The sequence below is a fragment of the Marmota marmota genome, unplaced genomic scaffold (genome assembly GCF_001458135.2).
Source record: "Marmota marmota marmota unplaced genomic scaffold, marMar, whole genome shotgun sequence".
In the NCBI taxonomy this organism is placed as follows: domain Eukaryota; kingdom Metazoa; phylum Chordata; class Mammalia; order Rodentia; family Sciuridae; genus Marmota; species Marmota marmota.
The window spans coordinates 4,408,914-4,414,470 of record NW_026000076.1 but is presented as its reverse complement, the minus strand read 5'-3'; positions in this window follow the sequence as shown (position 1 = coordinate 4,414,470).

Genomic DNA, 5,557 nt, shown 5'->3' with positions numbered 1-5,557 from the left:
CCCCGCCCCAGCCCTCACGCCACCGAGGCCCACGACGAAGCGGCTCCTCCTCCTGGCCCTGCCCCGCGGGCTGGAAGCGGACGCTCCTCCGCCCCCGCGCTTGGCGCCTGGGGCTTCCGAGCCGCGGTGGTTCACAGCAACTTTCAGGCTTCCGCTGCTGTGTTGGGGGGGCCTCGGAGCTCAGAGGTAACCCACCCCGACTGGCCCGAGGCTGACCGCCATCCCTGTCTGCCTCCTCTCGGGATCCCAGCAGCCCAGATGGAAGAAGGCAGGGTCCCTCCGCAAACACCAAGAACAACCTCGGAACCCAGATGCCAGAAAAACGGAGGCCCTCCACTGAGGGCTTGTTCCTTCCTCACCTGGCCGCCTCCCACACCTGTTGGTCTGACTTCAGAAATGGTCAAGGTTCTTGGCCAAATTTAAGCTGGAAAATGTGCAAAACCTGGGGCTTTTCAGGTCCTTGACATCAGGGGACCTCTTTGAATCAGGAGTTGATTGTATGGGAACAGATATTCTTTAATTCAAAGGAGCGCCTCCTTTTTTTTTTTCCCCCCCCTACCCTCCCTTTCTTCTGATCCGGAACTCATTTGATAGATGAGGAAGGGAACAGAACACTCAACTCTGGCTTGTGGGCATGGCACTGTATTACACTATATGTCTGCTGAAGATTATCCAATTAACTTGCCCCAAAGTACTATTAGGTGGTCTTCGTACCCGTTTTAGAGGTGAGAAAGTTGAAACTCAGAGACCCCCAAGTATCCAGGTCAAATTCTACCACCTCCAAAACTTCACTCACTTCTTGCCATTGCTTTTTTGTGCATACCTAGGGCTGGTTTCATTTCTCTGAATCCTAGGGTGAGAGCTTTGTTTGCCAAATTCCAGCTGACGTGACAAAAGAGATCACCGTACCAGGTGTGGCAACCTGCTTGAAAACAGGAACCCAAATATCTCGCCATAGTCAAGCCATCCTGGAATAGAAATGAATAAGGCAGATTGAAAAGGAAATGTACAACACTGCTAATTAACTTTGTAAGAGTTTTCCAATGACTTTGGGAGATAGAACTTGAGGGAAGAGGGAGGAAGCAAATAAAGAGAAAAGTGAAATGCTTTATAAATGATTGGCTAATTGAGTCTGGAGGTAGTAAGCATAATTAGGGCATTCTTTCCACACAAAGATATCACAATTGACACACTATTTGTGGGGCAAGCAGTTTGGGCTGTTTTTCCAGTAGTGTGACAGTGGCTATGTGTCATTCATAAAACCTCACCCACTTTTCTTCAATACCAGTGTGTGTGAGAAATGGCAGAATCCAAATTCTGATCACAGTCCCCAACCTGTAAAGCTTCCAGCTGCAGCAAAGTAAGTCTGACACCTTCTGTTCCACCACAACAGAGATGGAAAGCACTGTCAAAATCATTGTAATCTACCTAAAAGTTATTCCTTACAGTATGTTCAAGAACTGTATTCTGGCTTGAAAAACACAAATTTTGTTTAACAGGAGTTATCATTTAAGAAATAGAGTTTCAGGGGCTGGGGTTGTGGCTCAGCCTTAAAGCGCTCACCTAGCATGCGCGAGGCCCTGGTTCGAACCTCAACACCACATAAAAATAAATAAACAAAATAAACGTATTGTGTACAACTAAAATAAAAATATTTTTTAAAAAGAAATAGAATTTCAGGTGGAGATGATGAAAAAGTTCTGAAGATGGACATTGGCAGTGGTTACACAATGTGCTTAATGCTGCTGTACACTTTAATAGGAACATTAATATTTGCTACATTTATTTGGTCAATTATTATCCTCCCCAAGGTACTTAAAGTACTTTCTGACATTAGTATTGAAACGTATTTATTGTTGGCCCTATTGGATTCCACTAATGGTCTTGAGGCTTCCTTCTTCTAGTTTACCTCATTGCATAGGAAAAAGTAATGCTATGTTTAAGATAAAATGAGAAAGGATTTTAAAACTGGGGACAATTGCTAAGAGCCTTATTGAGATATAATTGATATATAATTATCAAAAACTACACATATTGAAACTGCATAATTTGATACACAAATACATATACACACCTGCAAAACCCATTATACAATCAATGGACATACCATTTACCCAAAAGTTTCCCCATGTAACCCTTTCCTTTTGCCCCTCCTTGCAACCATGCCTCACTAGGCAATCATTGACATGTTTTATGTTCCTATACATAATACCATAGAGTTTTACATAAATGGAATCATTCGTTGTATACTCTTCCCTATCTGGCTTCTTTCACTAACAAAATTATCTTGAAATTCACACGAGTTGTAGCATGTATTATTGGTTAATTTGTTTTCATTACTCAGTAGTATTCTATCATAGGGATATACAACAGTGTGTTTATTCATTCCTTTGTTGATGAACATTTTGATGTTTACATGTTGGGGCTATTATAGATACATGTGCCTTGACTTATGATGGGGTTCTATCCCAATAAACCCTGGGGCTTCCTAGACGTGGTGGTTCACATCAACTTTCAGGCTTCCGCTGCTGTGCTCGGGGCCCTCAGAGCTCATGGTAAGTTGAAAATATCATAAATTGAAAAGGGTTTTGATGCACCTACTGAACACCCCGGTTTAATAACAGTACACTGTAGAACATCTATCAGTTGCTTACCCTGGGAATCATATGGCTGACTAGGAGCTGTGGCTCACTGATGCTGCTGAGCATCAGGAAAGTATATCACACTGCGTATGACTTTCCCAGGAAAAGGTCAAAATTCAAAATCTGAATGTACTGTTTTTACAGTACATATCACCACCATAAAGTTAGAAAGTCATTAGAGCAAACCGTTGTAGGTCAGAAATCATCTGTAAAGCCACTGTAAACATTCATAGGCAAGATATTGTATGAACATATACTTTCATTTCTCTTGGATAAATAGCTATAAGAGAAATGACTGGACCATGTGAGAAGCATATATTTAACTTTTTAAGAAATGCTTATCTTTTCAAAATTGTTGTACCATTTTATACTCCCACCAGCAAGTAGGAATCCAAGGTCCTGTACGTCTTATCCTAGTGAATACCAGGCATGGTCAGTCTTTTTAAATTTAGTCATTGTAATAGATGGAGAGTGGTATCTCATTATTGTTTTAATTTATATTTCTCTAATAAATAATGATGTTGAACATCTTTTCATGGGCTAATTTGCTGTTTTTTCATGAAATGTTTAAGTCTTTTGCCCATTTTTATTGGGATGTGTGTTTTCTTAATATAGTACATATCTTTTATCTTATCACTGTCGAGACAAATATATGAAATCCTGACCAAATTCTAACAATACAGTGTTATGAGTAAAATAATACCAGCATGTGGCAAAATAATCTTAAGTATTTTCATGGGAAGTTTCCTTAATATGTTGAATACTTCAGATTGAAATAAATGCTCTTAAATAAATCAACTCTTCCAAATTCCCATTAATTAAATGCAAGTATTGGAGAATTGTGAGAAAGTATTCTGTCACAGATACAAATCTGTGGATGATATTTTCATATCCCTTGCCACCAGGATAATAGTAACAAATGTTTGGTTGATTACACTGTGTCTTAACAAAAGTACCCGAGACCAAGTAATTTATGAAGAATAGAGACTTCTTTATTTCACAGCTCAGGAGGCTGGGAAGTCCAACAGTACAGTGTCAGACTCATGGTGCCAGCAGCATCAGTACATGGCAGAGGGAACCACATTGCCAGCAGAATGTGTCCACTCAGGTCTCTAATCTTCTTCTTATAAAGCCACTAATGTCACCACAGGGTCCCCAGCCTCATGACTTTCTCTAATCCTAACTAATTTTCTCCCAAAGGCCCTACCTCCAAATACCATCAAGATATAAATTTATTTCCAATACATGAACTTTTTTTTTTTTTTTAACCAGGGATTGGAACCACGGGTACTTAACCACTGAGCCACATCTCCAGCCCTTTTTTAATATTTTATTTAGAGACAGGATCTCGCTGTGTTGCTTAGGGCCACACTAAGTTGCTGAGGCTGAACTTATGATCCTCCTGCCTCAGTCTCCTGAGCCACTGGGATTACAGGCATGTGCCACCACACCCAGCATACATGAAATTTTGAGGAACACGTTCAAACTATAACACCAAGTAAATCCACAATGTCCAAGAATTACAAAGACCTAGAAATTGATCAGCTTTAACAAAGGCAGAGGAGAGCTTAGAAAGTTCAGAGACCAAGAGACTTTTAAGTACCTGCTGTGTACTAAGCATTATGGGTGGTGAGATTATCACCCAAACAGAGACATGGAGACACTTTTCAAAAAAATTTTTTTTTAGTTGTTGATGGACCTTTATTTCTTATTTATTCATACATATGCAGTCTGAGAATCGAACCCAGTGCATCACGCATTCTAGGCAAGTGCTCTATCACTGAGCAATAACCCCAGCCCAACAGAGACACTTTTGAGAGTGAAAGAGGCACTATTTTGTGTGAGCAATAAGCACTGGGGACTCAATCCAGGGATGCTTTACCAATGAACTACATTCCCAGTCCTTTATCATTATTATTATTTGTAATTTTTAAGACCGGATCTCACTAAATTGCCAAGGCTGGCCTCGAACCTGTGATTCCTCCTGCCTCAGCCTTCTGAATAGCCGAAATTACAGGCATGAGTCAACTCCCCCACCAGGAATAGGTGCTAATGATAATATCATTTTGAGTGTCAGGCAGTTCAGATAAAACCCTATAAGGAGTGCTCACTTTCACCCTCAAAAGAGTCCTTGTTGAGATGATCAAGCACTTAGTCACCCCGCTTATAAGCATCGCTCATAACAACCCTGTCATGGTGAATATTAACTATGCCCTTTTTATAATAAAAAAAAATTACAATTTAATGAAGAAGGATACACAACTTGGCCAAGGTAAGATGAATAACAGAGAGCAGAATTGGGATTTGAAACCAAGATGATTTCTCAAAAACTAATTTCCCAAAGCCCTGAAGAATCTGAAATCACTTTTTTTGCGGGATAATGCTCAATGGAATTCATTATTAAAATGCTCCTTTCTTTATTGTCTTTTTCCTTATAATAACAACTTTGTACAGGATTTGATCATGATCTTCTGCTGTTGTTCATCTTCATGTGAAATCAATTTCCCCAAAGGATGAGCAGCCAGGTGAAGGAGAAGCAGAGGGCATGGCAGGGAGAAGCAGCAGAGAGCTTCCATGCTTTCTCCAGGCACACCATCCTTCAGGAGCCTCCCAGTGGTCAGCTCTCTGAGATCCCTCTCGTAAGGCACATTTGCTCCTACCCCTGTCCCCTCACTTCATTTCTCCTCTTTGAGAGTGCTTGCCACTCACTCCAGGTGACACGTTAGTGCAGCAGTATCCTTTGATGCCCCTGGATAGGTTCCAAGACCCCCAGGGGATGCCTGAAACCCAGGACCCTATACAGACCACACTGTATTTCCTCCTGTATACACATACCCATCATAAAGTTTAACTTACAAATTAGGTACAGTAAGAGATTAACAGCAACCATAAAATATGGAACTATGTTGTAATAA